Source organism: Euprymna scolopes, chromosome 43, assembly GCF_053919585.1.
Source record: "Euprymna scolopes isolate OS-2025 chromosome 43, ASM5391958v1, whole genome shotgun sequence".
In the NCBI taxonomy this organism is placed as follows: domain Eukaryota; kingdom Metazoa; phylum Mollusca; class Cephalopoda; order Sepiida; family Sepiolidae; genus Euprymna; species Euprymna scolopes.
Window position 1 is genome coordinate 36,558,833 of NC_136524.1, and position 13,174 is coordinate 36,572,006.

Below are 13,174 nucleotides of genomic sequence, written 5' to 3' on the forward strand. Positions count from 1 at the left end.
CACATGACTAACTATATCAGTCACTGCACAAACAAGGGGATTGTACCTAATCCAGACACGTTTCATTTTGCCAATATGAAGGTAAAGTTTGCAGGATTTCTGGTTATCACAAACGGTGTTCAACTCACAAAATGAATGGCAGAAACCACCCTTTACTTCCCTATTCCCACAAACATCATTAGGGTCAGGTTCTGGTTTGGACTTTTGAATCTGGTGTCGTATGCCTTTTCAAAAGCAGAAGTTAAAGCCCCTGCCAAGAACCATTGTGAAAAAAGAACAAAGTTCTATTGGGATTAAACACTTCAGCACCTCCTCCATGAATTAAAGAGAGTAATAATCGAGAGAATTGAGGTATCCAAATGTTTGAAATTAAGAGTGATAGAACTGGGGACAGACTACAGTAAAGCAGGAATATCGTATTTCCTCCTTCGGTAATATTGCTGATGTGAGGATGAATTGAAGATTTTTGGGGATGGCCACAGGAAGCTCATTTTGGCTGGATCTCATTTTGCCAATAACACAGAATCACAATACACACCAGTGGAAGTAAAAGTTTTAGCCCCAATCAGCAGGCTAGAATCCTGCCGGATGTTCATACTCTGATGCCCGGATTTGCTAATAACAATGGATAACCTGCCACTAATAAAAATACTTTCAAACCAGGCCCTATAGAACATCAAAAACCTCTGAAAGGACACTGATTTACAGATTCCAGATAAAGCATAATCTTGGAAAACTTATAATGCTGTATATTTAAATCATTAAATACCACCTTCCTGTCCTGCAGGATAAATATCAAATATCCAGTTGTGGATGGCCTACATTACGCCACACCAGGAACCTCCAATCCAACCACAAACTCTGCGCCCACAGAAACAACCTCCCAAGGAAGCAATGGAGGTCAAACAGCACATCAATGTCGGTTCGCCTGGAGAGCATGATTAAGAAGAAATGAAAGTTGATGATACCACAGAGTGATGTTCATTTAAGGGTTAGAGCGTCATGCTGTGACATGAATCAAACTTTGTGACCGATCAAGTTGCACTGGAAGGTATGCAAACTGGGACTAGATCTGACATGTCAAGGGTTTCCAGTTTGAAGAAGCAGAGGAAATTTTAGTGAGTTCGTTCTTAGATGCTGAAGAGACAAAATGGAGTTAACAGGCTGTTTCCAAATGGAACTACAAGCAAAGACCATCATTCACTCCAGTCTGCTGTGATGAAACGCCTGGGAGTGAATAAAGAAAATATATATACAAAAACAATCATTTGTCTTGGGTTCCTGTCTTGCATGCATCTTTGTTATAACAGAACTAGCTCCACCAAGATGTTGGCAAATCCTCCCAGAAGAGGCCAAGCAGAAGACAGGTATGTTGTTATTTATATGTTGCTATGTTCTGACTGACACACACACACACACATACACACACACACATACACACACACACACAAGATAAGCACAGCTGTTAAGACAGACATTTAGAGACTAGATGATCACAGACCATTAAAAAAGAGTTGAACAAGATCATTCAACAAACAGTTAAATAAAAGAAATACACAATTAGATAATTAAAGACCATTTTATAATATAACAAAAGAGTGATCTACTCCTGGTAACAAGAAGTAACACGGAGTTATCTCCCCTGATACAGGAATTAACCAGGGTGTAGTGGGAGTTATATATAGAATACAGTGGGGGGGGGGCATTTGCTTTTAATGTGGATCTTAGCAATGAACTAGAAAACACAGTTGTCTTATCTTACAGTTCAACAGGGCTAAAATCGTATATTTTGGGAATGTAAATGCTGTAGAAGTTGGCCAAGCCCAAAAATACCTGAAGATTAGTTCCATGGCCAGATTAGTTTTATATATATGTTCTATTTCTTAGTATTTTGTAACAATAAAGAGAAATGCACCAGCTGAAAAGAGAATGAGATATTTTGCACATGTTTTATGCCCATCTGTTGGAGTAAAAAAAAGCTTCTCATTACAATTGTAAACCTTTATAATTGGAACTGATCTGAATATGTGAATTCAAGGATAGTAGAAAGTAGACCATAGACTGGCTTTTGACAGCTTTGTAACTTTTGCTTCCTCCATTTTGTGTTTTAATCCTCACATTTCAAGGATGATGTTTCTGACAAAGAGGAAGGAATTGCTGCTTTCCGGACTGGAATCTATTCCGTCTAACACTTGTTGTTGGCTACGTTTTGACCTTGAAGGTTTTTTGTTTGTTTGTTTGTTTGGTTGTTTGTTTGTTTTTTAAGTTCCTTACATCAAGTGGCTTTATGCCTTGTCTGGAGTGATTTCCATAAAAGAAAAAAACACATTGTTGGATACTGGAATTTTCTAAATGTCTCCAGCTCTTTCAGTGTCAGATTTACTTTTTTTTTTGTCTATCATTGAACCTACCTAAATACTTAATTTGATTCCATTAAAAAATTTACATTTCTCTGGGCTAAGTTTGAATTTGTACACATCTATTTTCTGGAAAAATGCCATAATGTTGTTTTTTGCTGCTTATTATCCTTACACTTAAAAAGGATGTCAATCAGGTGAAGCGAAATCTGATCCTGCCGACATGGTGTCCATCATCTGTTGGAATAAACTTGGAATGAATTTCAATCTAAATACAAGTCTATTTAGTTTACAGAGGAAAAAGAGAGAGGGAATCTACTACTGGCTATTTTAAGAGCTTATATTTTAACACATGCTTTTTGCTTCACCTCTAAACAAACTCTATTTCCAGCGTACTAATTGATGCTTCTGTTTTGTCTTTGGTTACGTGTACCTAAGCCTAACAATTTTAATCTTTATAACTCAATAACAACTTGCACTTTGTATTAGTCTTTCTAAGGCCACCTCAATATATAAGAATGGTTTTATGGGACAGAATATTGCATATTATCACAGTATAGCATTTCATTATTTTAAATATCCAGGCCGTGTGTACTGAGAAATGATTTTGGCAAGAATAGGTGCATTTGGTGACCATATGCAAGAAACTGCAGAAAATAATTATTGGATGTACCAAATAATCATTTGAATAAAAATTATGAATATGAAACCAGGAAGTTGTTATGAGAATAAACAACAAACATTGTCAAAAAGATGAGTTAAATGTTGGATATTTGAGAGGTCATTTTTGGTCACAGGTGTAATCGAGTTGAACCAAAGTCGGGTCAATTCAGTGAAATGACCATCGCCAAATAAAATGCCTTTGTATGTAGCTAAAGTGACAATGCCGCCCCAAGTGGAAGTTTGATGTGGTCACAAATAGTTATATAACAACCGAAATTTATAATTTCTTTAACAATATTTGAACAGGTCAAACATAGTAAAGTCCAACATAGAGCACATTCAGCTTAACATACTTGAATTGAAAGCCATTCTATTGGTAGCTGCACTTTACTGATAAGATTTGAATTCTATGTCTGATTCAGTTAGACCATGATCATCAAGTACATTCATAAAAAATATGAAAGATATCCCTGGAATTTTTACCACTCTGTTAAAATGTTGTTATTAATAAAGTTATTAAATCATGGAATCTACATTTAGGTTTGGGCACAGATAAAGAGTGGGGAAATTATTGATAGTGGTTTGGCGAAGGGAGAACCATATATTGGAGCTCAGACGAGCACTTGCCATGAAAATTATGATAAAGAAGAGAGACAGGCTCGCAATGTATTTTCTGTGGGAAAAAGGTTGCAAGGAAAAGAAAAAGGCATCCCCTACGAAGCTACGAAGTCTATTTTGAACTCTATCAAGGCAGGATAAGGTGCACCAAGCAGCTCCTGTCCAGATGTGGCAACAGTATTCCATCCTTGGACGTACTTGGCTCTTATACAGGTAGAGAATTACATCAGCAGTGAGATATCTAATGGAGTGATAGAGGGGTCACAACATTTTTCCAACGACCTTGGCAACAGATTTGATGTACATGTTCCATTTCAGATCAGGAGTAAAGGTCAAGCCCACAAGCTTGTCAAAACATGGAGCCTACTGCAAATATTTTAATGGTCATCTCTGACCAGATATACCATGCACTGGATAAGGCAGGAGAAACTAGGGCCATAGCTCTTAATATATCCAAAGCCTTTGCAAGGTTTCTTCTGAAAATTAAATCCTATGGTATCAATCAGATCATCTTTGGTGGTCGTATGTCTAAACAGGATACTAATGCATGTTGTGAGCAACTTCAGATCAGGGTTCTTTTTATTAGACAAAGAAAAAAACAAAAACTGAAATTAGGAGCCCATGTATTAAAAATGATATTGCCTCCCCTCAAAAGGAGAGAGCCAAATAAAATAAAATAAGCACTTACTTGCAATTAAAAAAAAACATTTTCACATGAAAGTTAATTATGTCCATTATTATCAATATTTGAGTCTAAGAAAAGCTAATACTGTAAATCGCCTGCAAAGATGGAAAACCATTCTTTTAAACTACACGTTTACTGACAGGCCACCCAGCCATTGCCCAGTCGTAAAATAGACTTAAATATGATATTTTAATTTTTGCAGATTTCGTATTTATTATTATCAAACCAATTTTCTATTGGTTATTATATTGTACCCAATATATAGTAGTGATTACAAAAGTTTAAAAAATATGACTTTGGTGCTATCAGTTAGAATTGAAATCAAAACGTATAGCGGGCCAGCATTATTCATTACCATATGAACCATGTTCATACGCATGTAAAAACTTAAATGTTGTCAAACCTATAAATGATAGCTGTGGATGCATAGAAGATATACGTTAACTCAACATGTTTGCCAAGTTCCAATTTTTTTTTTTTTTTTTTTTTTGCCCATTAGCAGCTATTTTTACTGTCTAAAAAAATAAATCAAATTTGTTCCACATGTTCAAATTCCATATATATCCAGTTTCAAATCTCTAAACCAAAAATTAGAGCAGTTGGTAGAGACCATTCCTCAGACAGAAAAAAAGAGGTCACCTGTCTCTCTCTCTTTCTCTCTCTCTTTATATATATATATATATATATATATATATATATATATATATATATAAAAGCGAAAATGTATGTATGTATGTGTGTTCGCTTTTTCTGTATGTCAACAAAAGGCTTTTTTCAGAGAAGCAGTCGCTCGCTTCACAACTTTTTAAAACTTTTTATATAACATATAAATCGTAATATCTCACAGTTAACAACGAAGCTCGCCTGTCTATTTAATTTGCTTGATTTCGGGAAGATAAATATTCAACATTTGTCGCTCGCCACATGTGGGTTAGTCTTTTTCCTATAACATCTTGGGGGGAAAAAAGCGTTCAGCAGTAAATGAACTTGACCTCATTAACTCATTAAAACGGGCACCTCATTAACTCATTAAACTTGACTCATTGAACTTGACCTCATTAACTCATTAAAACAGGCAGTCAAACTTGACCTCATTAACTCATTAAAACGGGCACCTGCTAAGTCCAAGTAATTGAATAAATTCAAACATGTTTCTGTAAGCATGTCATGGTGGGGCAATGGTTAACATTGCACTTTTTTTTTTCACACTTTAATTTACAACTTTGCCTCAAGGGTTCGGGTTCGATCCTCATACTTACTTTTTTTTTTTTAACCCCTCCCCACCTCCAGAGTTTCCACACACACCTACAAACACCTGTGCAACGCCAGGTACCCCTCGCTAGTATATATATATATATAAGTCAAAATGGGTGCCTGCATTTGTGTACGTCCATGAAAGGCTTTTTTCATCGGATTTCTTACATCGGTTAGAGTCCGGGAGAAGTTTTTGCAAACTTCCGAGATAAAATACCTCGGATTCACAAATGGACATCATCTCTATCTTTTTTTTTATCAAGGTTTAAAAATTTTCTCGTTTCGTGTGTTTGTCTTTTTATATAAAGTGAAACTAATCGAATGTAAATGCCAACTCTCGGCCTTCCAGCCAGGTAGTATCTGTTCTGTAATTGGTCCTTGGTCGATGTAGGGGAAACCCTTTATACTGAGACAATTATTATTTATTACTAATGTATAGGAAAAGCAGCTCCCCACCCCCCTTTTGGGTGGGGGGGGGAGCTGTTTTTCCTATACATTAAAAACGACCTTTGTGAAAGGTTTAAAAGCAACGCCATTTCTACAAGTCATCTTTTTGATTGACTACATTAAATTTGAATGCTTTACACTTCCGGTCACGTCATGGAGTAGGGGTGAGAGGTCAGGTTTTCTTTCACTTTCTTTTCCGTCTTTGTGTCACGGATTCGAGCCTGCCTACTACTACTTTTTTTGCTACACACCTACAAACACCGGGGCAATGCCGGGTACCCCCACTAGTATATATGTAAAAACAATTTTTTGCATCAATGAAAAAAGATGTACACATAGATTGCCAACGTTAATTCCTAAACTGAATTACTAAAGGAAACAGTAATTGCTGAATTAAATACAGAAATGAAAATTTTAAAAAAGTACTTTGCAATACAGTAAATCATCATCATATTGTATGTTTTGGCATTGGTTTCCCTCATATTTTTCTAGTCAAAATCCTTTCCAGAAAGACATTGTGTACTTATGGGAGAGACCACGTTAAAAAAATGGTTTTCATATGGGAGATTCCGAAATTTCAATTTTGATACAAAAAAAAAATCTTGTGGAACCTTGTAAATGCTATGTAATGGCAGCAGAAGCACTACCATCAAAAAGTAACCCCTGGTCGAAAACGGACAGACAATGGTTAAGACTGTATTGATTAAGTAGGACCAATGAGTGAGATATATTGCCATTACTGAGAAAGAAAATGTAAAAATTTTAAATAATTATTTTACGTAAATATTTCAAAAACATCTGAAAAAGAACAACGATAAAAAAAAGAGAAGGCAGATAAAAAATCCAACCACAACTTGTAAAAAAAAACAAAAACAAAACTGTAATCTATACTATTAATAAAATTCTAAATGTTTATTTATTTATTTATTTGTGTGTGTGTGTATTTTTTTACTCATGTTCACCTCTTACAAAGAATATCGCCACTTGGACGTAAGGGGCTACTATTTTGGGGCCATGTGTAGGAAAGATTAACAACATATTTGTTTATGTTACATTTAAACTTCTGCATATCAGTACAGCCAGGGAAGCAGACAGTAAGAAGGGAATTCCAAAGTCTAGCTGTCCGAGGGAAGAAACTATTAGAATAGAAAGCTTTCTGGCATTTAGGGACAACAACATTGAAGGGGTCAGATCTTATTGCTAAGCGGGTTTGTCGGGGATACGTACGTTGAGGGAGTACAAGTGAAACAAGTTCATCAGAACACATTCCATTCATATATTCCAAAATATATACTAATAAAACTTTCGAACGTATGCACTGAATTGAAAAATTCTTTTTTTCCCTGAAAGGTGTGTGTCCCTATTTGTCCTTGTCTATATATGGTTCGTAACAAACAACACTGAGTCACACAAAAAGCCCAAAATAAGGGTTTTGGGGTCGTTTCATGCAATTGTTGAAAAAGTTACCTGTCCATGTCAACGAAAGTTATCACTGTCTGTATACAGCTGCGGTAACATCTTTTGGCATACGAATAAGACTTGTGGCGCAATGAATAACGCATCTGACTACAGATCAGAAGATTCCAGGTTCGAATCCTGGCAAGTTCGTAATAATTTTAACCATCATTTTATCCAATGTTTACTCATTATCCTTACCTTTAGTTAGGGTATTTTTGTTTTTTCAGTGATTTTGTTTTGTGCATATGGGAAATTTCAATACGCCGAGTTCACAAGGTAAGCGTTGATGGTAAGACGATGTTGAGTGTACTCAATTTTGTGTTTGATTTGGTGTTATGTGTGCCAACGCGGCACAGATGCTAGTTTACAATAAAAAAAAAAATTGTAAAATTAATGTTATAGGTATTGAATGGTTTCTTGTAAATCACATTCAATTTCGCAACCTTAATCAAAACATTTTTTGTGCATATGTGATAAGAAGAAGCTGATGGTGCATAAATTTTTTTTTAAATAAGATTTTTTAAAAATCGTTTAAATTTCCCTTTTATTTAATTCTTAATTTCAACAAATATTTGATGAATAGTGTTGTAGTAGTAGTGCTATGAACGGTAGCAGTAGCAATGACAAGTTACAGTTAACGGTTCTGAATCTATGCTTAATTTCTAAGCTTGACACTGATTGGCATTTAACTTCCTTTCTGGCTTGCCCAATTGGAGACTATCTCTCAGGTGAGCTGAGCACTTGACAGGATCGTTCAGTGTTTACTTTGTCTTTCTTATCCAAAAGGCGGACTGCCAACAACTCATCCACATTGTTTCGACAAGAAAATCCAAAGATTCAACATGGCTATAGCCACACACACCTGGACATGCTGCAACACACACATACATACATACATACATGGCCATAGCCTGACTTTAACATCAAAGTACATAAAAAAAAACACATTTTCATATATGAACTTTTTCTTTTCCTTACAAAAAGAACATTCATCCTATCCTTCACATATGAACCTTTCTCTCTCTTCCCTACAAACAGGACATTTATTTAACACCATATGCACTTCATCGCTCTCTCTTTTATTTGCACCTAAGTGATCCTGGCTACAGTAATCGAATAATGTAATCTAGTAAGTTGCCTTAATGAATGATTCTTCCTAGTCATAGCTGACAGTATGCTTAAGCTTTAGGCTTTTGGCATATCTTTCAACGTTTCACCCAGGCTGCAATACCTGTCCCTATTCATGGTTTACACTAGCCAATCACATTTTTTTGTATGGAGGAACCTGAATGTATTCATAATAATTACATCACTTCCATACCTGTATACATAAAACACATTTTCATATATGAACTCTTCTCTCTTCCTTACTAAGCAATTAACTCCCCTTCTGGTTCATCCAGTCAAGGTGAACTGAGTACACAACCGAAAATGATAAAAGAGGGTGTCAACTAGACTCTTTCTCTTTTTGGTGAGGAGATCACACAGTGAGCTAACTTATTCTGTGGCATTTCTTTCACAATCTTTCTCCTGGGATGTATGGCTCAGGGGTTCAACAAGCAGTTCTAAAGATTCCGACGACATGGTTATGGCTGACACATGTACACTAAATAATATAACACATACATATGCCTACACGTGTGTGAGCACACACACACAGCTTGAATTTCATAACTGTGTACATAAAAATGTTCTTAAATATAAACTGTTTCCATTTTCTTTACACACAGAACATTCGTCCTATCCTTCATATATGAACTCTTCCCTACTAACAGGACATTTATTTAACACCATATGAACTTTCTAACCTTTTTTGTTTTTGCCCAAACTCATGGGCGTATTCTTTTGGTAACACCATTCTCTTTCATTTTCTTTTTGTTTACATCTTAATGAAAATGACTCAAAGTTGTTTTGAATATTATAAAGCTCATTTTGTCCTATATTTTTTTCATAATCTTCTATATATACAGTGTGTGTATAAATATCTAACAGGTAAACTCTTCAACTACTGGTCACATTACACTAAAATTCTAAGGAAATAATATTCATTAACCAAGGATGGTTTATAGTGAGTAATATCTTTGTTTACATGCATGAATAACGTGTACAAACATTGGAAAATTTACATGTAAAATGTTAATTTCCACTAGCCGACATTTTTGGGTTTATATGCATGCTCAGATTCACAAAAAAGACGCCATTATGAATTTGTTTTGTTTAATCTATTATAATGTATTGAGGAAAAATATTCAATATATCACAGATAACCTGGCAACTAGTAGTAAATAAAAATAAGAGGTAATAAAATATTTCAAATATATATATATTTTATAACATGTAGTTTTCTAAAATTTTCAAATTAAATTGTGAATATTGTTTTTATGGAATTTAATAAATTCAAAAAAAGCAAAGCTGAAGTCAGTAACAAATATGTCAATAAAAATATGCTCCATAAAAAATTTGGAATAAAAGTTATAGATTTTAAAATGTAAAATGCAATTTTGCTTTAAAACAAGAGAAATATTTGCAAAAAGCTAAATAATTTGAACTTTTGGGGGGATTTCAAGTCAGCCACAAATTAATTAAAAAAAAATTTTTTTAATAACTTTTCATTTTTTTTTTTTTTTTTTGTCATCAAGGCCCAAAGGCTACTTGCGGATAAAGATTGTTTTATGTTAGATGGATCATGAGACTGATGATTGGATTTGGGCAGAATTTGATTATTTTTAATAATCAAATTCTCCAAATTGTTGTATGAAATCGCCAATGTTTTCCACATTGTCAGTTACGTCATCATTTTGTGTCTATCTTATAATTGTACATATTCTTTATAGATTCTGATAATCGCTTTAATTGCATCAGAGAAGCAGGTTTTTTGTTTGTTTTTGTTTTTGCTATTGTTTATGTTAATTTTATTAATTAGAGGCCTCCATACATTTTTTTGAAAATAGGTGCTAAAATTAAGTTGACCCCTCCCCCTAGAGATAAACATTTTTTAACAATTAAAATAATTTAAAGCTGTAGTTAAATTTGCTATGTTATAAAAAAAATGACTATTGTCAATTATATTATATGAAAATATATTTTTAAAAGTTGGAAAACGTTACTCCAAAATTTATGTTTAAAACTTCACATCGTGGAATATTGGAATTTTATTCAGTTTAAATTTTTTTAAGATTAATTATTTTTCAGAATTCTTTTTTTTTTTTTTTTTTTTTTTTGTAATTTAACTAATTATAGTGTAGTACATATTATTGAGAAAAAAACTTTTTAAACATAATAATATTAGCTTTGTTTACTTTTTATTTACAACTTCAAGGTATATAAAAATAACTGTTTTAATTATTTAATCTCTTAAACTTTATAAAACGTTGCAATTTTTATGGATCTAAATTTATTTTGTTTAGTTTTCGTAATATGAAATAGGGGAGGGGGTTAGAACACCTAAAAAAAATATTACGCTTAACATATTTAATGAAAACTGCTTTTAAAATATAAGTTGATTTAAAATTGAATACATATCGAAAATTTCATGAAAATCTGACCATTAATCAATTTTTGCTAGATATTTTTAAACACGGTGTGTTTTTGCTTTCAAAATGATCACTATATAGGAACGTTGTTTTAAGACGTTGATAATGTAAAACATGATTTTGGCTTTGCATTTTCATTATTTTTGTATGCTGGAAAATTTTTTTTTTTAAATTTACTGGTTTATTTGAAACTTCTTTTTTGAATGATACAAAAGTTATGATATTAAATTAGTTACATCGTGTTACATATGGGGGGGGGGGAGGTATTAAATTTGTGTCTCACGATCGAGGTACCTAATGTTTTTTGTGAGATATTTTACAGGAAAACCAGAGATTGAAGCTCAGTCGTAGAAAAAAAAAGGTTAAAGTAGAGAAAGACTAGCAATGTCTCTTCTGTGAGAAATGGGCTATAAGGATGAGAAGACAACGTTGAATTAAAAGTTGGTTTTTGTATTTTATGAAGGCAGAAGAGTTCTGAGTAACACCTTTTCAGATGTAACATTATTCCATTTTCGGGCGTAGCTAGTTCTTATACAGGTAGAGGATTGTGTCAGGAGTGAAATACTTTCTGGTGTGGTGGAATGATCCAAGCAATCGTAAGTGGCTGTCGCAATAATGCAAAGTTGTTTGCAATGTTTATTAAAGGAGGTGAAAAGTTTATATGCGCAGCTTGTTTTTATTTACTTATTTTGGTGCTAATGCACTTACTGATCCGCGCTATTTTTTAAATTGTATTTTCAAGTTTAATTACTTTTTTTTTTTTTTTTATTCAATTGTAAGGTTAAAGTACACATTAGGTAAAAAAAAAAAAACACCCTCCCCTCTCCAGATTAAAAATGGCTTTTTAAATAATAACGTTATTATTTCAGCATGGATCAATAAGTGCATGAGTACCTTTTATTTTACATATCCAACATTTTTTCACTTGTTTTTCTTGACACTTTATGACTATAATAAATTGCGGTTTCACTTAATGCCATAACCAGCAAGTTCTAGCATTGCTTCAAATATAATTTGCTGATTTCTTTCTGTCCCCTGATGAGAAGAATAACAAGAATAGCATACTTCGAAACTCCGCAGAATAAGGACTTTGTAAATTGTTTTTTGGAGTATTCAGTTGAACAATAAATTTTGATTGTAAAATTCAATTTACAGCTTTAATTTTCTTTCTCTTAAGTAATGAATAAAGTTCCAATAAACATGTGTCCAGTAATGATTAATTTCTGAGTTATAGGCCATTGAAACAAATACTAATCACCATTCTTTTTTGCTCACAGATGGTGTCTGTGGTGATCGCAGTCCTGCATTTTCTTAGTTTAATGAGTATAAACGACTGAGGCAAGGTGGCAGATATGCAAATCAGGAGAGAGCACTTTGTTTATTGTTTGGCAGATGGTAATACTGTGGAAGCTCGTCATCTGTACCAAGAATGGTTTCCGAACTGAACATGCCCTGATAGAAAAGCATTTGAGCATATTCATTGCCTCCTATGTGAATATAGGACTTTCAAACCCAGTGGCGGCAAGGGGGATGATTAAAGTCCATAATGCCAGAACAAAGGGAAGAGATACTCGATACTGCAGAGGATACTCCTCGAATCATCTGGACAAGACAAGGCAAGTAACTAACTATTCATGTATTCTTTATTCAAGTGTTACGGGACCAAAGTTTGTATTCTTATCACCATCTACTAGTCTCTTAGACAGTCTAAAAATAAAATCTCTAATCTAATATATTCCACACTACACACCTAGCTCCAGCCTCTGTACCTTCACCGCAATGTTGCATCTCTGTGCTTGTTTTACAAATACTTCAATCGAATTTGCTGCTCTGGTGCTCCTTTGCGTAAATACACCCAACCAATCTGACAGTCAGGTAAACCCCCCATCCATTCATTGTGAAAGTCCTTAGATGCCAAGTGACTTTCTACTTTAATAGAATTTACTAACATGCAGAAATGTAAATGTAATGTGAACAAACACTTTGCTGCACAACTCTCTACTTAACATGCTCCTTATAAATCTAACCCCAAACTACAGCAGCCTCTTGCATCCCAGTGGCAGTATCAATGTTTGTATGCTTAAGAATGTATTTTTGTTTCACTTTTCTGTGTGTGTGTGTGTGTGTCTATATATAGAGAGAGGGAGAGAGTTAAAAAC

General features: G+C 34.0%; 1 long non-coding RNA gene and 1 other non-coding gene across 2 annotated transcripts in view; both read left to right on the top strand.

Annotated features, from left to right (window-relative positions):
• LOC145268411 (uncharacterized) overlaps window positions 1-12,627 on the top strand; it is a 47,006-nt gene extending 34,379 nt beyond the window's left edge. The window contains exons 2-3 of the long non-coding RNA XR_013864895.1: window positions 7,710-7,758; window positions 12,293-12,627. This is a non-coding gene — a long non-coding RNA (uncharacterized LOC145268411). The remainder of the gene's footprint in view (window positions 1-7,709; window positions 7,759-12,292) is intronic.
• On the top strand, window positions 7,560-7,632 carry Trnac-aca (transfer RNA cysteine (anticodon ACA)). The gene has a single exon. It is a non-coding gene; the product is annotated as a tRNA-Cys (tRNA).
• Window positions 12,628-13,174: the final 547 nt, after the last annotated feature.